Here is a 24,613-nt window from a genome sequence, read left to right on the forward strand (position 1 = left end):
GCAGCACAGGGTATCTTCCTCCGTAAAAGATGCATTCATCATGTTCAGAGAAGGGTTATCTCTCCCTGGAAAGAACATGCATTAGTACTTTTTACTCATTCAACACTGGACACTCCCTATCAACAACAGCCTGCCGAAAGAGGAGAAAGAGGTAAATTAATCATGAGAAGAGACAATTTAAAGGAGTTTGGCTATAAAATGGAGTTCATTAGGAGGCCATAATGTATTTGGGACTAAGAAGCTGCAATTTCCCCACCTCTGCTGTTCCAGGCAACAATAAGCAGCACTAATTGCATTGACACCGCATTACAGGACAGCCACCTACCCTCTTTTAACTCCTTCCACAGAGCAGTCGCAGAAAAAAGTTATGTCACCTATTATGAATGCAAGCTCTCTTTCAAGACGCTACACTCCCTATCTCTTTGGACTGAGAGAAAACAGTATTGAGTGGTCTGCTGTTTTCACTCTGGAGCTAAGGTTGTAATAATAATAATAATGTTACTTGGCTCTAAGGTTGCACTTAGAGAGATCTCAAAGCACATTACAAATGTATATGGTATAGACAGCATATCACTACAGGCATAAAACAAAGTGAACCTCGACTGGGAACACAGCACAAAGCATTTTTTCCCATCCATCTGCCAGGACACAACACTATCCATTTTCCATGCTTTTTCTGATTTGGCTTGTTAGAAAATATATCATGTTGGCTAATATTTTCTTCTGCGTTTAAGATTTCTCTCAAATTTTGCTTCATGTTATTATTATGAAAAATAGGTCTATACAAAGCACTGTTGAAAACATTTGCCCTGTAGGGGACTGGGTCTAGGGCAAAAGGAGAGATAAAAGAAGGATTGAAATCCACAAGAGACCCACATTTGTGCAGTGCTGAATGTCTGGATTTCTTTTGATCCAGTCAGAACAAATCAATTTTTTCTAAGGCTAAATTACAGTTTGGTTATTCGTTGGGATGTTAGTGGTGACCTTAGCTCTATGCAGCACGCTAGAATCTAATACAAAATAAATATTTCATTTGGGAAGCCTTTGTTGCCCATCAACTGCAAAAGTACCACAGGAGGCAACTTGGCTGCAAGGAACTATTTGCTCTCCCATCACCTTCGTGCTTTCACTGGAGACATTTGTCTTCTTGCTATTACGAGGGTGAGAGAAAAGCGTCCAGCCTGAAGGTTCAAGAGTAGGTAATCTTGAGAAGGAAGACGACAAGCAACTAGCGAACATTTTGTTATGAGCAAGATAAATGAGGGGAACAATTTGCAGTACACAGTGTTTCTTAATTACATGGACACTCTCAGTTTAAAAATATGAATTAAAATAATCTGGGGATTCATTTTCACATATGCTCAGACAGCCTCTCTAGCGATGTCAAGGAACTGAAAATAAAAGCAAATTATGTGTAAAACCAGATTATGTGGCTAGAGTGATAGAAACTGATATTAACATAAATGAAAACCAGACAACAGGAAGGACTCTACTCAATTGTGATAATTCACTGCCTAAATCCAGCAGAACGCATATTTGAAAAGAAAACGGCCACGTTTCAAATAACAATTGAGATTATTCAAATATTAGAAGATGTATTTTCTACTCCTCGCACTTTCCATAGTGTCTTTTTCATTATTCTTTTTTCTCCCCTCTTCTGCCCTTTCCTCCCTTTTCCCTTCACTTCCCCAGCTGTTTCAGCATAAAGACTGAACAATAGAAAACAACTTTCAGTTTGGTTTCCAGTCAGTTCCTGCTGAATTTTACTTTCAGATGCTCATACTCAACACAATGCTAGAAAATCTAAGTTGAAAATATGGTAATAACATGTTTGCTTGTTGGTCTTGTTCTTAAATATTTCCCTGAGGATTTGTAGCAAATCATAAAAATGTTTTCTACTGGTCTTAAATATTGTAAAAGCTTATTTAATTTAATCAAAACTTAAATATTAAGCCAAACTTCATTGCACAATGTGTTCCTTTAATGGAAAGAGCTAATGAAAAACACACTAGGCCAAATTCACTCTGTTTTCTTCACCAGGGAGATATTTGCTCCTTTATTACTAAGGATCATTTGTTTTGTTTCATTTTGCTGGGAACAGCCTGCAAATTTGTATAATCAAACCGTGTTCTGCACATATTTTTCATGGCTATTCTGAAACAGTTTTGTCCTCATTTCTACCCCTGCAAAGGCTCTTTTTTTGAAATGTGAATCTTGGCTGGATGACTCACTGGGACACTAACTTTATCTTCATCTGTTTTACAGTAATTGGACTGGAGCAATTTTTGTAGCTGTATCTGAGATTGTTTCCTGCTTTGAACTCAGCACTCATACTGTCATGTGTTAATTTTAGTGATTACACAAACTACACTCTGGCCAATGAAGTTATTGTAGTCAAAAATATGGCTCCAGTCCAAAACACTCTTACTTTATCTTCAGCAGTGTAACTGCTGCTTCATGCTATGAATGGACTAAAATCAAATAAAAATATTTGCCACAATAACTTGCCAGCAGAATAATGTGTAGTTTCGTTTCTTTTGCTACTTAGTTGAGAATTTTGTACAGCTACATTCTGCATAGGAAAGCTTGAAATTATTCTGTCTCGGTTATAAAAGGACATTTATTCTGTAAGGAAGGGGGGAAAAAAAAAGAGAAAGAAAAAAAAACTAAAAAGTTGTTCAATGTTTCAGCTTTCATTCAGGTAAAATTCCCGGTTCAGAAAGGGCATAGAAGCATGTGCTGGAAATGAAGTGTGTGCTCAAATCCCATTGAAGCCAGGTAGATTGTAAGCATATGCTGAAATGCTTATTTAAATTGGGCCCTTAATTATTATGTGCTATGAGATTGAACTACGTTTCATATTATTTTCATACATCTATATTTATATATGTGTGGGTGGGTGGGTGTGCGAGGATATATGTAAGCTGTTCACTGAAGAACATTAAAAATGAGGAAAAAAAATCCCCCACACCCTTCCTCCTAAAGTGACAGATTATTTGATGTTTTTGACAAGTAAGATTTTAATGTTTGGTTGAAATGGTATTTTTTTTTCAATGAAAGGAAAAAGAATCAGAGCTTGTTTTTACTAATCTTTCTAGTATTGCACCTCAGGAGTGTTGTATGTGCACACAGGGCTGCAGGGACCCCAGGCCAACCTTGCTGATCTTTGTAGAAGGATCAAAACCCTCTCATTCAAGAACACGTCTCTATTTGCATCTGGGTTTTTGTATTTATAGGAGTCAGCTATCATTTTATTTTATACCTGTTATCAAATTCTGTCAATTATTTCTATCATTTACGTATATCAAGTTTAAAGTTACATGTACCTACTGTTAACCTAACTGTGGATTTTCTCCGTGATAAATATCTGTCCCATCGGTTTAGGAAGGGAATAGCTTCACAGAGTTTTATCTGAAACCACTGGTCTGTGCCCTACCAAGACAAGCTGGTGTTGCTGATATTGTGCAAATGCAGGAAGCTAATAAAATGTGGGTGTGTGGGTGGGGGGGTTAATAAAAGATCTTAAATACACAGGTTTTTTAAAGGCTTAAAAATTTTATAAACAGTCAAAAAGTAAGCTAAGAAGAAAATGAAGGCTTTGAGGAGGGATTTGATTTAGAAGGCCGAGATGTTTGGCACCAAGCAGAGAGAAGGAGCAGGCACAAGTGGAACAGCATGGACTGTCCCAAGGAAGAGACAGAAATACGGTGCAGGAGGAGAGCAGCCCACTGGTAGGAAATGAGGGAATATGAAGCAGAGTCCTGAGGGGGTTTACAATGCAGGAAAGTGGTTTTGAATTGAATTCAGCAATGGATAAGAAGGTAACAGGGGATAGGAGCAATGGGATTCCTATTTCTTAGAATGAGGAACAAAATAAATGAGCCACTAAAGTCTGTATCCACTAAAGTTATGAGAGAAATGATTTTTTTTTTCTTTCTAATCTTTTAAAATAAAAAGACAATTTGTGATTGCTGAGGTGTAAAGTCAGGTCCAGGTATGGATGAATTGTCGCATTGCTTGTACGATAATGACAGACCTGCTAGCAAGGAGATGCAGCCAGGCCAGGTAAGCTTGGGCTCATTATGAGCCTACCTTTGGAGATCGTCATGCACAGCTGGTCTTCGTGCAACTCCCAGGGGAAATCGGTCCCCTGCATGACATCCAGAGGCAAAGAAGAGCAAGAAAAAGGGGTAAGAGAGGAACAGAAATGTAAGAAGCTTACAATCACATAGAGTTAGGTCTGTGTCCTGATTTCAACCTCTTGCTTGACATACTGTCTACCAGGGCAACCAGCCCTTGCAGCGCTGTGGTTACCCCAAGACATCCTCCAAGACTTGCTGAAGGAAAAACACCAGGGATGTATGGAGCATGACTCTGAATTCTCCTGATGCGTCTTAGCTCCCACCTTCTTGCTGACTGAAGGACTGTGTTGCCCTCCAGCCACTTCTGGTTGTACTTCAAATGTCTGCCACATCCTTTGTGTGGGCAGACAGAGACAACAGCAGTGTCAGAAATGTATGTCCTGAAGCAGAAAGAGAGGACATAAATGCTTGCCATAAATGAAGGTCTATACCATGTACCATCAACTAGCAAATAAGAAGCCACTAGCAAAGAACAAGGCAGAAAAAAGACTTTTTCTGCTTGTCTAAAGACAGTCATGGAGCAAAGGTTGGGATGCCCGTGACTCCTAGGTTCTGTAACCACCCTCAGCAGATTTTTGCTAACTTTGTCCTGATTCAGCATTAACAGTTGCTGCCAGCTCCCATAAACATATCTCCCATATGACACATGGAACTTGAAGCCCAGCTCCAGACCTATTACCTAGTAAGCAGAAAATACGTGTTGTCATAAGGTTTTATCACAGCTGGGCCCAACCAGGATGCTCAGTAAAACCCCCAAGCTGGTCGGTGTAATGCTGTCTCTCTTAGCATGCAGAAGGCAAACAGCTACAGGAATGTTTTATGTTTCTGTTCCATCCCTGAAGTTTCCTGTTGTTTAGAAACCTCCTGGATACAAGGGAGATGAATTATTGATATGCCAGCCTTGGGAAGGAAAAGCGAGGCAAGATTAGAAAAAGGGAAGGGACCTTTGTTTGGTGTAAACTGTATAAAAAAGTAGGACATTCGGTTCCCAAGGAGCCATACACAATAAAGAGAAATCAGACTGCCATGGTCTGTGTGGTTTATAAACGACTAATCACGGGTGATTCAGCGCATACCTCTGGCTTCGCTCTGTGAGCGACTGCGCGGCAGCATGTGGGGCGTTGCCCTCCAGCCACAGGCAATGCTGGGGGGCACACACCACCCCCCCAAACACCGCTTCCAATGCACAGCCCTGCAGTTGGGCCGATGGTGAGGACCTGGGTGCAGGTGGGTTGTGCAATTGCAGCCATGGTCTGTGTGCTCAGCACTGCAGCCCCGGGCCCAGGCACCATGGGCATATTTGGAGGCAAGGAAGATGCAGGCCAGTGCCCAGACACACAGGATTTTTCTGCTGATTACCATGCTTGGCCTGCAGGGATCTCAGTAGGGTTACTGCAAGTGTCATAGAATCATAGAATCATTTTGGTTGGAAGAAACCCTCAAGATCATTGGGTCCAAGTGTTAACCCAGCACTGGCACTAAATCATGTCCCTAAGAACCTCACCTACATGTCTGTTAAACATCTCCAGGGATTATGACTCCACCATTTCCCTGAGCAGCCTGTCCCAATGCCTGACAACCCTTTCCAGAAAGGTTTCCTAATATCCAGTCTGAACCTTCCCTGGCACAACTTGAGGTCATTTCCTCTTGTCCTATCTCTTGCTATTTGGGAGAAGAGCCCAACCCCCTCCATGCTACAACCTCCTTTCAGGCAGTTGCAGACAGCAATAAGGTCTCCCCTCAAGCTCTTTTTCTCCAGGCTGAACAGCCCCAGTTCCCTCAGCCGCTCCTCATCAGATTTGTTCTCATGCACAGTCACCAAAGCACCTGCATCCATCAGCAGGGATGACACCTCACCAGTTATCTTCCAGCTGTCTGCCAAGTCCTTGCAGACTGCTCACTCACCCAAGGTCTCCCCTTTCAGTGGGCATGAGAAGGACAGGCCCTGTGTGTCAGGCTCATGAGAAAAACAGTCATCCAACCATCCAACACCAAAAACAGCTGATGCAGAGTTGGTCTGGAAAATGACCTTTTCAACTGAAGGTACCCTTCAACAGGTGCATCCCTCTAAGGTGGTTCCACTGTGCCCTCACTAGGCATTTTGGAATTAGGACAGGGGAGTGAGAAATTAATGTGTCTTACTAATACCTTGTCCTGCAGTGACTCTCATTTATGGTTTGATTAGCCCCATCAGTTGGGACAGAGCACTTCTGCATGATTAGCATGTGTGGCATTACACGGCTGATATCTCCCTACTTCTCTAAAGATCCTATATATGGCTCACAACCAGCCACTTCCCCCTCAGCTCTGTATGCTGATGGCAGACAGGAAAGTTGCAAAACACTTGCTCATTCTTCCATGTAATTATGTCCACACTGTTCTTAGAAAGTAGAGCGTCACTCTCTAAAACCTTACAGCACGTAAAGATGTACCTGCGGCATTCATGTCTTCCCACCATCACACCTTGGAAATCCCAGAGCAGCCGCATGGGCAGCACCCAAAGCATAGGAAGAAGAAAAAGGGGACCTATTGTGGGTGCTGAGCTGTAGAGGGGTCACCCCCTTCTGCCTTGGTCATGGAGGGCCAAACCAAAAATTACTCAGACTGAGATATTTGTGACTGGTTGTTATAGCTGGAGAATAGCTGAAAGGTGCAAAGAACTGATCTTTCAGTTCACTGATGAAGCCAAAAGACAAGAGAGTAGCACAAAGGGGAGGGACTGCTTGAAGTGGACCTGAACAATGTGTTGGTTTTGGTGGGGTTTTTTTGCAAAACTGAAATGTTGGAGGGAAAATATTTGAGTTGAAGGCTGTATTTTGGTTCCTTCATGAACTTGTAGTGTCATTTTCAAGCACTTTCAATAAAACTGAAGTAAATCTGAAACTAACATTGGTTTTGAATAATTATATTGAAAGGTTGTCTTTAAGATGTCAGCATTAAATGTCTCAATGTTTTCAGACTTGTATTAACTACAATATGTTTCCCTTTACAGCAATTTTGTATTTATCTTCAATATGTGTTTACCAGTGGAAAAAAAAAATGTGACTGAAAATTGTTACCCTGCATTATTTACCAGTACAAATTTTCACATGGAAAAAATCTTAACAAAAATAAATGCCATCCAGCAAATAATTTATTTGATTGAATGCTGCTTATAAGGATGGACAAGATTCAGAAAGTACCATGATATCCCTAAATTCAAGAGCTGGCGAGAGTGAATAGAAACATCATCCTATAATAGGATAAAAGACGGTTTAGGTTTGCATTGGCCTCCAAGTCCACAAGTAAGATAAGGAGCTCCTTTGGCAACACAATGCCAGGGTGGTCAGCACAAACAGTTTAAAAGTAACAGTTGTTGCTCAAGATGTTTCCACATTTTTGGCTGAATTTTCCACTAACCATTTATTTTCCTTCTCAGTTAAAAGTAAAGATGGGCAACGTGGATACTGAGTTTTGCCACCTTCTAAGTGTTTGACTTAGAGCACTTCTGAGCACTGCCTTTTGAGTGTGCTTGTTTATATAAAACAAGTACCTGCAGGTGTTGTGAAAGAGTCTTTAATCAAATAGTTTGTTTCCAATTTGCTGTTTTTTCCATAGCGCCAATGTCCCTTGTAAGTTCGCTCATGGCACCACCTTTTGCCTCCAGTGAGAACGCATCTTCTCCAGCCTGGAGGATGCCACCAGCAATGCCAGCAGCCAGGCCAAGTGCCCAACCACCCTCCAGCAACTTCATTTGCAAGTCCTCAAAGACCTTGACCACAGGTACAAGCATCTGCAAACCCGTCACTGACAGAGCAGGATACAGCGGGACAACAAGAGCAGCATCTCTGCTGTTCAGCCTGAGGTCTGGCACACTCATCACTTCCCTGGCCCAGGGGTTGACCCTCTATGTTCCCTGTCACCAGCCTGGGGCTGCTCCTGGCCTCCCAGCGAGACCTCCCACCCAGCAGCGAGTGGTGGTGGTGGGTGCTCGCCTGCAGTCCCTGGAAGGATGGGCAGGGACTGACCGCTCCTTCTGATGAAGATAAATGGGGCTGTGTAGATCAGCAGACTATCTGGGGTGTCCATCACTGACAGCTCGATTAGCTGTAACAAGCTCTGGATGAGCCTGCATGGAGGAGTTGCATCACTTAATTTGTTGGGTCGGTCAGGTCCTCAGACCACAGAGGAGTCAGCAGAAGCACAGCAGAGCATACCTCGCAAATCCATGGAGATAGCGGCTGTCAATTAGCTCGGTGTGTTTATTTGGAAGCAGACCCATGCAGAGGAAGGGGTTTAGCCCCTGCTATCCCGTATGTTCATCCTCACTAAGCGACTTTTCAGACACATTTTTAGAGCAACTGCCATAATTTCTGCATTTCCATTTAAATCCTGCACCCCACCTTTCTGGTGCACAGTTGGACTCTGACTCATTTGTCCACTCTGAGGTTGCTGTACGTTCAGCAGAACATATCTCCAGCCTGACCCTGCGGCACAACAACCCATATCCTGAGATACTTTCTTGAAGCAGCTCTCACTAGCAGCAATAAACCACAAACCATCTCAAACATGCCCAGACCAGATCAGCATGCTGTGGGGATATGCCAAGAATCAGACCCCAGATAAATTCCAGCGCACAGATACACAGGAGAGAGCAAATAAGTACAACTGCATCTGGCATGTGGACAGCACAGGCAAGCTTATCTCCTGCATTTTATAATGAGAAGGTGATGGGCCAGATCTCCAAAGGCATTTAGGTGCTTCGACATTTAACCTCCCACTGAAATCAGTGAGAGGCCCACAAGGAAATTAGGTTTCTAATTGTGCTTGGAGGTCTGGTCCTAGAGCTCTGCTTTCCCACACTGTTTATTTCTGCTTCATTTATTGCTGCCCATGAAGGCAGTAGACACCACCCTCTCTGCCCCTTGGCCATCTAGATAGCATGAGTTAGTGCTGTGAGGCCCTGATCCCAGTCTCTCAACCCACCTTCAACTCAAAACTGCTTGTGCATGGCCACGTTTGCTTCTCCTACATAGAGCCCCTTGGAACTGCTTTATTACATTTTCGGTGCACGCACAGTGTGGACATAGGAGGGAAGAATAGGGACAATGACAACAGGATAAGAGACAACAGTTCAGCAAAGGGCTAAGTGTTGCTCCAGCAGAGTGTTGGGCTCCAGCATGAGCTACAGCTGTGGACAGGAGCTGCAAATGCCAGAGGAGAAGTCTGGCATGCATCTGGCACCACGTCACGGTCACATCCCATCTTTGCATGGCATCTTTGACAATGTTGTGGCAGAAGGTGTGCAGCAATGACTCTGTGCAATTGGGACACTCACTTCAGAGCCCCCATGTTCTGGAGAGCAGCAGGAGACAGAAAATCTCCGCAGGCAGGAAAAGACATATGGACACGAGGAGATGACAGAAAGCATCTTCTACCCGTGGTTGCTTTCACTGAAGAACCATATATGGACTTTATCTACCACCCCAGAAATCATGACACACGTGCCAAGGGAAGTGCACACAGTGTCCTTTCTCCCTTCAATATCACCATTCTTTCCCAGTTACAACCTCTGTGATGTCAGCACTGCTCCACTGGTTAACCATTGCTGGTTTACATGGTTGGTAATCTGGTGGCATCTGGATTTGTACAAATAGGTTGCCACCACTCCATCTGTGTGGCCACAGTCCATTCCCCTTGTGCCTCTCCAACCTGGCTTTGGTGAGTGGTAAACCTCCCATACTGGGCACAGAAGAAGGAGGATTGTCGCCACAAGGGGTGATGACCACCCCTTCCATCTCTTAGCTTCAGAGTCACAGACAGACTAAAAAGACTGCCCTCTTGCAGGGGTGTAGGTAAATCTACCTCCACCATGCTTGAATTGTCCTCAAGCTGTTGCCAGATTCTTCAAGACTACTTTGAAATGAGCAAAGTCTGGCAGCAAACTTTGGCTGTGTGGTGTGTGGGCATCTGTGATTTCAGAGAGAGTCGGACTAAAGGACAGGCTTAACTGTAAAAAGGTCTAAGTATTTCCTACAGCAGAGTTTGCAGCTGAGGCCTGCTTCTGATCACGTCATTGGTCCATACAGTTGGATGTTTTCCTGCATCCAGCGGTGGCCAAGAAGTGTTCACGTCTACCAAAAAAGAAAAAAAAAAAAAAAAGAAAGAACATTAGAGAATAAATTCACTCCTTGTGAAATAGAGGTCCGTAGACTTATGCCAAGGAGGAATTTGGACCGAGATACCGAACTTTGGTACTACATTTTAAATAGTAAAAATATTTTCAGTGGACAGGGAACTGTAAGAGGTTTATAAATGCAAAAGAGGAGGGAAAAAAAATGGTGCTGCTCCCCCGCAGCCTCCTAAAAATAGCAAATTACACACCTAATAAATGTATCAGCAGCCCATGAAATTGACAGCCTGAAATTGAAGAACAGACCCGTTTTGTTTGGAGAAATAGTCTTTAAGAGTGTGGAGGTGAATTAGAAAAATAGCAACTGACATTAAGAGTGCAAGATTAATTCGACCAAGCTTTAATTGAGACAGCCTGAATGAGCCAGAAAAAAAAGGGAAAAAGGGAGAGGAAGAGGATCCCAGCTCTGTCTGGCTCCATAGAAACTCCACCTACCATGTCCTTTCAGCCGGAGCTCAAGTTACACCATTACATCATCGCAAAAACGTCTCTTTGGCTGATAATTCCCTGGGAGCTGGGTACTGATGCTGCACGCAGGGTTATGGATGCAGCCACCGGGTGTAAATTCACCCTTTTGGGTTCATCAGTGGGAGAATGGACAGAGGGCATCCCTTGGACAGCCTTCCAAACCCTTCCCTGTCCAGAGACTGGGGACCACGGGAGCTACTGGATCTCGAGGCAATGTCCCCATCATCCCACCTCGCACCCCGCGGGGCCACCACGGAGCTGCCCCAGCTGCAGCTTTTCCTCACAGCTGGAGGATCTGGGACTTGCTGGAGCTGGTAGGGCCAGGGGCAAGATGTTATTTATATTTCAGAACAGATCCACGCACTCGACAAACCCTGAAATCCCGAAGCCTGTAAAAGCATTAAGCAGGCCATCCTGACTGTGAGCCTTGCTCAGGTTTCCTGGCTTAAACAAGAAAGTCCTTCTGGTAAGCAAGGCATAAGCTCTTGCACAGGCAATATTTCAAAAGCCTTGCTACTACTGAGTAAATAAATGTGCGTAGCAGATACAATAAACATTTTCTTCTGTTCTGAAATCAGATCTGCAGATCCCAAATCCCCCTGTGCTGTGCAGACTGTAATTACAGGATATGTTAAATTTTCTTTATAGCCAGCCCTGATGGTTGTTAAGTGACCGCACCGCCCAGTACAGCACCCCTCTCTGGTCTGCTACCATTCGTAATGAAAACCAGATGTTTGTTTAAAGTTAATAATCAATACAGCACTCATCCCGAGTCAAGTAGGGCTAAACATTTGCTTAGAGAAGCCATGTCAGAGCCGCGATAAGCAGGGGCTTGGTGCAGCACGCTGCTTCAGACCCCGCTGGGGCGTGAGATAAACCATTTGAATTCCAGCGAGCGAATGCTGAGGCCAGGGTTTGATCTGAGCCTCCATGAGTAACCAAAGCAACTGAAATAAAAGCAGCCCTGGCCACATCCAGAGCGACGCAGATCCCTGACGGGTGCAGCAGCCCTGCTCCCAGTCCCCTGCGTGTTCTCAGCAAAGCCAGGGCCTTGCCTTGCGCCGACTTCTCTCTTAAAGGCATATCTGAATTTAATAAGAATATATTCAGGGGGAAGCGTATGATGCAGTTGAAAGCCACAGTGCTGATAGAGGGTGAGTGCTCCCAAATTGCTGTAAAGACAATGGAAACTGGGGGAGAAGAGGGTACTCAGCCTCTCATCACAGTCCATTGAGGTCAAGGCCACAATTTTCTGATCTTTTTAAATCCCAGGTTAGGAGGTACATTGAATAATTTACTTCTGGAGGGGCAGTGAGATGGAGGAACAGTTTAGGGCAAACCTTTTGTGTGCCCTACATGCCTTCTCACAGTTGGCAATATTCAAGCCTTCATCTCAGTGAATGGATGATGAGGAGGAGCATTGAGATGACTGTTTGGAACTCCAGATGGAGGTAACTCCAGTTGAACTGTTCTGCTCGGATCTTTCCTAGCTGTGCCAGAGCTGTCCCAGTCCAAACATTACTGGAAAATTAACACTGGGAGCATGATTTGCTGTTACTCCAATATTACTCATTGTCTGTGAACAGCTGGATGGCCAAATCCCTTATGTTTCCTGTGCTGTAGGTATGAATATTTCAAAGTGGACTAAGTTATTTTTCTTCACTGTTTGCTGTTCAGTGGTCTCCTTGTCAAATGATCTCCACTATCCAGCTCAAACGCTGAAACAGCTGATTCAGCTGCCCAGCCTGCACCTCCCCTTTCCCACCTCCACTCCCAACCCTTCTGCACAGAGGACCAGACACCGTCATATAAGCTTAACCAGAGTAACTACCACACCTTACTTCTGTGTGACGATACCATGGTGAATACTAAGTGAATTTGAGAGAATCCTGAGTCCTAGCATTTTGCCTGGTGGTAGAAAAAGAAAATTCTCCTTAGCCTGCTCCTTTCTGATGCAATTTTAGCAGAAGAAGCCGAATGCTTGTCTACAGCCTAACCCAGTGAGAGAAGTCACTGCTCAAATATTCTGGTGCGAAAGAAACTGAAGTTTTAAATTCTAGGCTTTCTCTAGGAAAAATAAGAAGTAAAATGACAGAAGAAATGATGGGGAAATGTATATGACTCTCAGAATCATAGAAATTTTGGTTAGAAGGGACCTCTAGAGGTCATCTAGTCTGAATTCCTTTTTGAAGCAGGACTACCACCACCAGAGTTTTACTAAGGCTGTATTTCAGAGTATGATCTGTGCATTTGCTCCATACTTTTTTCTTTCTTTTTTTTTTTTCTTCCAATTTTGTTTGCAAAAGCCTTTTCAGAACCTTTATATTTGCATGTAATATCTACCCCCTTAACTCACATAATTACGCTCAACATTGTCCATTAAAATATTTGTGTAAAGGAAGTGGACAATATCTAAACTCCTTCAGGCTTTTCTACCCTAAATAAAAGGCTTTTCTCCCTTCAGCAGAACATCTACTGAGCTGAGGTGCCATCCCCACTGTCTCTCACAATAGACTCATGCAGCACCTGAGCTGAAATCCAAGGAAGGACAAGAGGATTACAATTCATAAACTACGGGGTGACCTACACCAGCTTCACTTTTTATTGTACAAGTACATAAAGGGAGACAGAGGAAATCAGAAACACTCACATGCCAGTTCTACTTCTGCACTGTGCTGAGTTGTTAACTTCCCTTCTTCCTCAGAACAGAAATCCCCAAGTTAAAGTACTCATTTAGAGTTACCCAGAAAAGCTGAAGATAGATTTGGATCCTGTTGAAAGCCGCTGTTTTGTAACAAGCCAGAACCAACCCTCTTGGCTTAAAAAAAAAACACCCTTCATTCCACTTAAAACAGGTTCAGTAAATGATCTGTGACCAAAAACAAAACCAAGTACTAAAAGCTGGATAAAACTGCCTATCTCACCTCCAAATTAAATGAATCTGACCTGCACACTGTGCAGACCAAAGCATTCCTAGAGCTCTGCGGCTTGTGAATGTATCAAAAAAGGCATTTATTTAAAAACAGTCGATTTGAAATCATACTAAAAGTGAGTTTTTCTGAAGAGGATTCATCTGCATTCCCAAGTCATCCCATGCCTATGGAGCTACGGCATCCTTCTAATTCACTGTGTGGTATCACCTTCCCCTGTACAACTAGACTTTGAGCATTAAAAAAAAACTCTGTGGCAGCTGCACATCCCTGGATGAGATCCGGAGCTTTCAACAGGGCAGTTTATGTCTCTTTAGTACCTTTTGTGTCCCACTGTGCCTGTCCTCACATGCACACCTTGGTTGGTGCCAAGGTGCGGACAGCCACATCCCCCAACCCTGGGGCACCATGACTCCTCACGTTCACACCCCCGCTGGCTGGGGTAGCGAAGAGGTGCGACCCTTGGTCAATAGACAGGGTCCTCAGCCAAGGAGGTACCCAAAGAAGCTGAGGAACTTCTGGACCATGCTTGTAATGACCACAGCCAGATTCTACCAGGCTGTAAAATCAGGCCCCTGCCAAAGACCCCCTTTAAGTGGTTTTCTCAGAGCAGTGGGTCTGTGATCAGAGCCCTCCCGTTAGAGTGGAACGCCATCTAAGGAGACTTCCTGGGACTGCCTGCCCTCACCTCCTCTTTGGTGAGTGATTTTCCTTCTGGATATATCCTTGAGTGAGCCCTCGTCCACCCTGGGCAAGCGATTATTTTCTGCTGAGTACCCTTGAGTGAAAGAGGCCTCTAGTTCTGTTTTTTGTGAGTGAACGTGTGCGCACTGTAGATCCTCATTATCCTTATGTGGTCATACAATGACAATAATATCCTCAACTGGTATCCAAACCTGTATTTTATAGTGTTGTCGGAGTGCTAAATAACTTGGATAAACGCCATTTCTGGTTGGTTTCTTGGCTGAACTCTTCTGGCTAGAATGAAGTCTGTTTGAAACTTGTTGCCTACCTAAATTGACTTTTGGGGTGCCTCTGTGACAACCTCAGAGCACAGCTCTGAGTAAATCTACAAGGAAAGTGACAGCCCCAGAATTGGTGCCCATGGGTTTCTTGTCCTCAGGGCTAGTTCACACGGCAGAAACCTCCCACAGCAAGCTCCTGGTCTCCATATTGGTTCAGGGGTCCCTCAGTAGAGCAGCATTTGTCCAGAGAGGACAGGGCTGGGACCACCATCCCTCTCCTGGGCCTTTCCCGTTAGCCGGGTTAGGTGGCCCAGCTGCTGCGCAGTCCCAGCTTTCACTGCATGTTGTCTACAGATGCCTCAAGGCTGGGCTTTGTGATGCCTAATTCCCAAGCGTTTCCTCAAGCAGCCAAGTCAGCCACACCGTAACTTTCAAAATAACAGTCGGTGTCAGCCTTTGTGCGGAAGAAAAACTCCTTTCTCTGGGACAAAAAGCCTCTAGTTTGAGTATTCCTGGGACCTGGTTGGGCACAGCACTCCCATTGCTCTCAGGAAAAGGCATGGAATTGGGCTGCTTGCTGGTGCGCCTGGATACAGCTGCGTATTCTCATCCAAAATCTCCTTTCCCTGAAAGAGATACTGCTTCTTTATTTCCCCCCCCTTTTTTTTCTCTTTCGCTTGGCTTTGTAAGTAATCCTGTTCTTCACTCTCTGCTGTCTTGGCACCTTCCAAGCAAAATCTGACACTGAGGAATAGATCTTCGTTTTTTTGAATAATAAATGGAAATACATTTTTACTGCAGGCTTCCAATCTGCACAGGCGACACTGTCAAAATGCTCTGAACTTTTTTTGGAAGCAGCAGATGACTACAGCTGGTTAGCACAATTATAGCCGTTGTGTAATGCTTGGATCCTCTGTTGTTTCATTCATTCTATTCATCAAATTCTGCATTATGCTGTGGGGGAAGATCTGCCTGATGGTAAATGTACATTTTTTCCTATGTTACTGTTATTTTTCATAGTTAAAGGGACACTGGCAAGTGACACATCACTTTTTTAATGTCGTTTCAAAAGTTGTTTACCCTGTAATTTACAGTATCCTCTTAGAAGCCAGAAGAATGGAGAGCTTGAGCAATTTGGCATTTCCTCACTCTTGTATATTGATTTTTTTTATTTTCACTGTGGGCTGGAGGAAGCTCAGACACTTTCTGCTTGGAGCAGCTCACAGTGGATTTAAGGACAGAGGCTACTGATTTTCACAGCTTTCCCAGAGATCGGTATTATCCACAAACTATCCCTGTTTTACAGGCGGGAGACAAGCAACCTTTGCAGATATGGGACCAAAGCTGTGCCAAATTTTGAAGAGAAGCACCTCTGTCCCAAGCAGGGTATTTTGGGAGGAAAGAAGGACCTTCTCTAGAAACTCATCCTCCAAAGCTCCCATCCACCCTACAGTATGAGCGAGCCCTCCTTGTCCTGCCACCACAGTCACAGCCACCATGGTCTTGCTACCCTCAGCAGGGGAACAACCAGGCTGGCCCCAGATGTCCTCATGGGGTGTTCCAGTCCCGCCAATAACGGGGTGAGGAGAAAGGGGTATGAAGCTGGCCTCTCTCCCTCACTTTATCCACGATTATAGTGAGCCAAGGTGCTGGGTTTTGATTCTTACACGTATCGTTTTACATATAGTAAGCAATATCACCTACATTATGTCAACATGGGATCACAATAATAACATGGGCATTGATGCTGATATTAATTTTTTGATTCTGTAAAACCACCACTGTGTTTGAGCTTTCTTGATTTTTTTTTTCAAGGTAGAAAACCAAATTATGTTCAGTTTTCAAAAACAAAACTTTCTTTTGCTGTTCTCAAGATGGAAATTTTGGGGAACTTCTCTAGGATACTTGTGACTCAAGGCTTTCACTGGAAAAGTGAAGGAATGTATGAAAAACAGTACATTTCTTAAAGGATTTTGATACTGTTATAGCAAGAAGTAAAAAGAAAATAATAGAATGGCATTGAAGGAAGAAAAAGGGAAGGAATATAGTTTACAGATGCTGTTCCTTATTTTTCTTCCTCTTTTTGGTCTTCCTATATTAAAAATAAACAAATGAACCAAAAATAAGATAGAAATGTATGTGGTTTTGTAGCTCCCCTCTATGTGATTTTCTCTTATTGTTCTCTTTCTTTCTTGCCATTGTTCAATCTGTAAGCCTGTATACTTAAAATTAATTTGGGTAATTAATCTAGCGAGAACAGCAGAATTTCATTAGCCTGGAACAGAAAGTGTCTTCAATGAGCACCAGAGTTTTCACATCTCCTGGGAGGCAGTAGAAGCACGGTGTCACTCAGCACCAGCCCTGGAGCATCAGGGGATCATGGAGCCCAAGCTGAACCCCCAGACCCGAGATACACCTTGCTGTGCTGTGTGAAACAGCCGTCCTGCACAGTGACAAGTCGTTGCCAATAATGTTCTTGGGTTCCACTGCAATAAAGATTATTTATGTGCCATGACTGCTAAGTGCTACTAAACACAAAAACAAATGACACTACAGTCTCAGACCACTAAATTTGTCTCTCTGCTACACATATCCTTTGCTTTCCCTTTGGCTGCCTTCTTGTTAGCTGTAAATTGTATAATTCATTCTCTTGGTTGTTTTATAGTTTTGTGGTGAAATTCAGATTTATCATCATTAAATATTGTTATCACTGTTTACACAATGACGCAAACTGTCTGAAATGTGTCTCAGACTCAACGCTGACATCTAACCTCAGGAGAAGATGGGACTCTCCAGTTCAACCCAGACGCAGCCTACAGGCCAAGTTACTGGGTTGAAATCAGAGAAAGCTATTGTAATCCTGTAAGGTGAGAGGGAGGGTCATTGCATATTTAGCTCTGCCTCTAAAAGGCAAAGGTGCAATGCATGCTCTGTCAAGAAATGGGCCTTTTAGCGCTTTTAATATTATCAGTTAGCAAGGAGTATTTATTTCCCTTGAAACATAAAAAAATGAATATACTGTAGAAGATGGAACTGTGCCCCACAAGGGGACAAAAGACCCATTTCTCCTCTGCTTTCTGTCCTCTTCTCAGTCTCTGGAAGGATTGTGAACTAGAAAACTTTCAATTTTGCATGGCTGTTTCATGGTCTGGGTGCTGGTGACCTGCTCCCTCTGCTCCAGCACCCATCATCCCCCTGATTCGAGACGCAAGAAAGCCAGTGGTGGGGCCATGCATTCGTAACCCCCAAAACAGAAACCATGATACCCTGCGACGATGGGACACTGTCTTGGTTTGTAGGTCAGAAGGAACACGTTGCTCCCCCAAAAATTCACTCCATGTCTTGCTGGACCGGGGTGACCTGTGGGGTGTTTCAGTTAGCCCCACTTAGGTCAAGGATTAGCAGGTCTCAAGGAAAGCCACAAAATGCTGGGCTGTAGGCCTCTCAGGGCTGTCTCTGCTTTGGCTGGTTCATAATAATGTCATCGTGAAAGATTAAGACGTTGCAGCTTGGCAAAGAAGAGCTATAGTGCAATAAATCCCTCTGTTAGGGCATTTCCTTTGGCTGGTTGTCTGCGCAACCATTTCAGGCTGCTCTGAAATTAATTTCAACATTCCTGTAGGCACTTATCTCCCCAAAGTGAGATTTCCTGGGAATCGTCGGGGAAGGAATGAAGACAGAAGAAATACAGCTAAACCCCGGCACTTAAAACCTGAGCCCTCTCTCGTTAATGCTCTTGGTGTAAATCAGGAGGAATTCCACTTTCATCGAGGGAATTATGCCGTTGATATACTGTCAGCAAGAGGAGACTCAGGTGTGAGTCCTTTTAGCTGAGCTTCCTTTATTCATTTTTACAAAAGGAGACCCAAATCCTGCAGATAGCTGTGCTCAGCTTTTGGGTATTGGAGATCTCAGGGCAGAGAGAGGGGAGAAGCAGCATGGTATCTTGCATACTTAGGCTTTGCCATGTATATAAAAGTTTCAGAATCAAGGCTTAGACACTTCAGAGGGGAATTACAGTCACAGTCATAGGCAAATACCAACTCAAAAATACTTGGAAATTACCTGTTCTTTGACACAATTAACAGTAAATTTGACCTCCTATCAGAGCAGGCTTTTTTCTCAGTTTCAAACAAGTAAAATTCAGTCCTGAAACCCAAAGCATCTAAAAAATATATAATTATTTGCTGTATCTAGTAAGAAATAAGTGATGGGGACTGAAGGCGGGGGAGGGAATAGAGCACGGCAACAGATACAGAACAAAATGCCATCGTGGAGAAAGCCATCTCACAGTGAATACAACCAGCTGGGTGTCTGGATGCTTTGTAAAATTTTATTGTGAAATGCACAGATGATGAGCACAGCTGCAAAACATCAGGAGTGTTTATCATGATCTCCCAGAGCGTTCTGGGTGTGTTCCCCTTTGACACTATTTATGTAGGCTTAACCTAAGCTGATTTCAATGGAGACATCAAAATTGTTTCAAGGTGCATCCTATTATAAGCAGGATAAGCTTGTGGCTTAAGGTTTCTCTCCCCTGTCTTATGTGGTGTTTATCAGCATGCAAAGGACAACTGAATGAAGAAGTAGCTGATAGCATCTAACTAACCGGCTGCTGTTGCTGAAGCAAATAAAAGATGTTTCTGGCGCTCACACAAGTATTAGAAAGGGGATTAAGCAGATTTTTTTGAAGGGAATTCAGGCTGAAAAATCTGTAATCCATCCTTCTGTGCCTAAACAATACAATGGTCTTCCAGCAACAGGCCTGACTCTTCTGAGTGCTACTTATTTTACCTGAATTTGGGTCCCTCCCAGCATCATGCTGGTGCGATGGGAGAATTGCGTGGCCAAAAATCAGTTTCCCCACACAGTGTGCTTCACCTACTTGCAGTCCCAAAACTTTATACAGAATCCTTTTTATCCCATCACATACGATCCTGCTCTAATTAAATTAGATTGTTCACAGGCATAAAAGTTATCATGACTGTGGCCCAAGCCTGTTACACTGTAAAGGAGGAGACAACATAAAAGCCTATTCCCGATTTCCTCAGATAGCTTGCTTAAAAAAAAAATAAAAAAATAAAGGTTTTCTGTGTGTTTTATACTTCCTGATTTTGCCGGGCAGTGAAAGCATCAAAATACTCCTAAGGAAGCTGGTTTTGTAAGTTCCGGCTGGTGATGCAGAGAGAGAAGGGGAGCAAGAATATAGGGCAAGAATAGATGCTGACAGCTACCTGCCCAAAAAGAGGATTTATAGGAAGAATCCAAGAAGTAACTTAGAAAATGTTGTTGTTATAAAGTTAAATCACACAATTATTAAAAAGCTGAAAATGCTATTAAGCTGTATTTCTGGAGAAAAACAAAGTAATTAAGCTACATTTCTGGAGAAAAACAAAAAAAAAGTAATTAAACCATGGCATTAATCTTAATGGCAACCCCCTCTTTCCCACACTAAGACCTTTTGACAGCTTTACTTAGTCTTCATTAAGTGTTTTCAAACAGTTCATTGCAAATAGTGTCCGATATAACTGCGAAATCCCTCTAGCACTGTCACGGATGCAGTGTTAGATTTTAAAAGTGAACGTGTACTGGGAGGGACACTGTTTGTAATCACTAAGCCAGGTCTGGAAGCTCTTCAGATGGAGCTGTTTACATTGTACTTAGGTGAGTTTTTTTCTTCCTCCTGAGATTCACAAATTGTTTAACAAAAGCCACGACACCTATCTTTTCACATCAGGAGCGAAAAGCAAAATACAGAAAGATTTACTAAGAGCAGTCTGTTACAAACCTGGGATTAGAAATCAGATCTTCTATATGCAATCTCCTACCTAATCAGCAGAGATGATGGCTTCCTAGACCTGAAAAAAATGAAGTTTTGTGCCTGTTCTTCCAGGGTTGCACAGAGAAGGAATTTTGGTTCTTCTGGTCCTGAGAACGGCCCCTTCTGAAGGAAGAAACCATATTCCCTTCCAAACATTCCAGCTCAGCTCACCGCTGTTGCTACAACAGGCATGGTGGCAGGCAAGCCCTTGGCAAGCAAGGTGCTGAAGCTGGGCTGTGTGTCACATCCATTGATGGCAAGAGGCTGCAGGTCAGATCTTCTCATCTCCTTGCTGTCTGCTTGCAGTAGTACTGCTGATCGCAGGGCAATAAAAAGCTAAAGGCTGCCCCTGGTTTTGCTTCAAAACCTCTTATTAGAGGGTTGTAAAAGTTTGAGTGTGAAACACATATTTCTCTCCCGTCATAATTAATATTTGATATTTCTGTCTTTGCAAAGTTGTTTTTACGAAGCCAGATATTGGCTGAACCCCAGCGGCTCCTATCATAAATCAAATTTTGCATTTATTTGCACTTCTGTCATTGGAAAGAAGGAGGTTTTGTTAATAGTAGTACTAATGTTCGTATCTGGAATTCACTGCTGGATTGAGAAACTTGTGTGCCAGCATTCAGCCAGGAGTGAACTTTATGATCGTGTTATCAACTCTGAAAACAGGAGATTAAGCAACAGCTGCTGAAGTGGTAACAGATTTTTAACTCTATCAGAATCAGTTGCCCACTCCTCTGTATTGTTTCCCTGCAATATCAATCTCTCATATTTGAAGTCTTTCCCAATGAAAGAGAACCACCACATAGCATTATTTGTAAAACAGCTCTGTCCTGAAACACGATAGTGCATGAACCCCACCTGATAATTTATGGACTCACAGCTAAGCAAGAAACAGTTCCCCTGTAGCCCAGGGAAAATGTACTGTAACATGCTAAATCTCTTTTTCAAATGTAAAATCATATTGCCATTCAGGTTTGTGGCTTTCTTAAATGTGGTTGTGTTCGGAGAAGTGACTATAAAAATGACACACTTTTACTCAATGGATGTGCTGTCTTCTGCAGGAAATTTGAGTCAGATATGTTTCATTTACTGACAAAAAATAATACCTTGTTTTTGTATTTTCTACTCTGCTAGCAGCATAGAAACTGTACAGCCCTGGGAAAAGTAGCCAGCTCTCCTCTGGTTCACGCACCATCAACAGTGCTCGTAATTAGTTTTAACCACTGAGTTTTGATTGCCTGTGCAAAGAGATTAGGTTGATTTTCATATCCGGGGCTGGATCTACTGAGCTACTGGCTAGAAAAAAAACTGGACCATTTTTTCCTCTGATACGCAGCTCCCTCGACTGCAGCTGGAAATCTCACCCTCCATCTTCTTGCCACATGCCGTCCTGGAGCAGGGATGTCTGCTCGGTGGTGACTACGCCATGCAGACCTGGACCAAGAACATGTCCCTGCACGGGAGGATGAGTTACACCCTGGGACTGGCAATGCGGCCACTGCTGCCCTCCAACTGGGTGAGAAAATCCCATGCTTGGGAGCTTAGGTACACGATGGGGTACATGCTCCTTGTTCACCCCAACAGCAAAATAAAATAGATGACTTTGAACCACTGGGACAGCCAGCTGGTAGATCATCTAAGTGGCAATTGTTGGGGTAAAACGTGTCCCCAGCCAACAGCAACTGCAAAAATTATGATCAGTGTCTTTAATAATGATCTGTGCAACAATACAGGCACATAATTGGTACCAAGTGGGGCTAGATAACCCCCCCGAGCCATACCATCCCTCCTGCTGATGCCATCTTGCCATCACCTCCCCAGCCGTGAGTGCTCTCCCACATCTGCCACACATTCGGCTATTTTTAGAAGGATTTAGCTGACAGGTGGACTGAACTGCCAGTGCATTTCATCTGATCTTGGGTCATTTTGTTTACAGTGCCAAAGCAATTCAAAATGAAATTATGCCTTCAAACAGTTTCCAGATTCCATGATCTCCCAGCTGCAAATGAAAGCCACGCTGTCACCCAGCAATCCAGCTGTTTGTTTGCAGCACTGCAAACAAGCATGACGAAAGCAGACAAGAAAGCTTTCAAGTCAGTCCGTTGTTCACTGCGAGACATGATGAAGCTGCAATTGCCTCACATTTTCCAAATAAACGAAAGCAGGAAGCTCCCATCCTGATGGCCTGAGTTACAGGAAGGGCACTTCTGCATGAAAAATTCACATTTGTCACCAAAAAATATAGTCTACATGTGGCATTTTGCATGCAGAACATCATGAGCTGACTTTGTAAACCTGAACATCAGTACCCCTCCCATCAGATCAAGGAATGATAACATTTGCCAAACACCTTTGTCAACTATAAGAGTTTTTGCAATTTCTGTATAAGGTGTACATATGTCTGTGTGGATCCACTTTCATGGGCTGTGATCAATTACTAAATTAAGTCCTCTACAAAACATTCAACCTGTAACTGAATTTTCCCTTTCTGGTGATTTCATGCAGTGTTTGACATTAAAAACAGCTGTCCTAGGTAGCTAACTCCACTTGTCCCCAATGTTTCATTATGACAAATGGGATGTATTTCCATCACTTATCATAAGATCAACACTGAAGCCAAGCAAGTGCTAGCTTATTTATTGTCAGCCACAGGATGGATGGTTTTAAGTGCCTCCCTTAATAGGGATGATTCCTTAACAAAGACTCTATTCACAGATTGAAGTGTCCGTCTCCAGTTTTTGTCTCTCAGTTCACCAAGTTCTGTTCATCACACTGTTTCTGTTCACATGCATTATTAGTTTGTTCTGGCTGTTCCAAATACAACAGTAAAATGACAACAATTTTTATTTTTTTCTCACTTATGAGTGCTTGTTAGTGTGATTTTCCTCCCGTGATCTGAAAGCACCGAGTGTGATTGTGTGATACTTCCTTCTTCTCATTGTGTAACATTTACACCACTAGCATGGGTCTTCCTCATTTATCCACCGTATTTGCGAGGAGAAGGTGGGCTGAGTGGAACACTCACACAGGAAAACACTGCTTGGCCTGAGTTTCCAGGGCTGGGCTAGACTTTAAGAGCTGAGACTAAATACTGAGTCCCCATCCACCTCTCCTCCCCATGCACTCTGCTATACCAGGACTAGCTATGAAATGGCCACAGCTTTACAGCCTCGTACTACAATATTTTGGCCAAACCCAAGGAAAACCCTTCCCTCATGAAGGATTCCCCCAATATTTACTGTACTGATGAGCAGGCATGCAGCCCTCGCCTGCCAGGGGGGTTTGCATTAGCGGCGCTGCCACCATCATCCTGATAAGCCCCGAGCTGGTGTTGTTTGTACTTCTCAGTCACCTTTATTTGTTTAAGAGGCCACACAAGGCAAACACTTGTGATGCCTTGTTTATTCTGCGGCTTTCACTGGAGCATATTAAACTCATCATTACTTCATATAAGCTCGAGATAGGCATTTTTTTGCTAGCAAGTGTTGACAGTAAGTAACAGACACTCTGCCACAAGGTAACATGTTTATATACTGGTGCGAATGCCTGGTGGATTTTATCCCTGTAAAACTATCACAGATAAAGAAGCTACTATCAGATAAGTGACTATAATAAATGGCCACAATTAGTGCTCTGCTGATGAGACTACTCGGTGGTCTCTCTGCTCTACTTTGGACAAACCCCAGGCTCAGCTTGCTTAGTAAAAGTGGAGACAAGGATCATTTAAAATAACATCAGCCTCTCCTGATTTCTGGGGGTGTTTTACCAAAATACCACTGTTAACTGAATTGAAATCTCCCTGTATTTATCTTCAGAGGATATACAAAAGGGAAAATTAAATCAGACATAAAGTAAAGATGTCCATTTCCACACACACCCCCACACATCTCCCATGGCTACTTGCAGGTTTCACTCATTTTTAAGATTTTAGGTTTAACAGTGGCTTTTGGTCCCAGTTGGCTTTATCACTCACCAGCCTTTCCTTTTCATGTCACTGGGAACAACAGTGAGAGCCAGGGATTTGGGGAGATGCTGTCAGGAAGCCGCCTGCACCCCACCAGAGCTGCATGCACCCCAGGACCCAGAGTTCCCACCCCCCAGCAGCATGT

Source organism: Patagioenas fasciata, chromosome 3 (genome assembly GCF_037038585.1).
Source record: "Patagioenas fasciata isolate bPatFas1 chromosome 3, bPatFas1.hap1, whole genome shotgun sequence".
NCBI lineage: Eukaryota > Metazoa > Chordata > Aves > Columbiformes > Columbidae > Patagioenas > Patagioenas fasciata.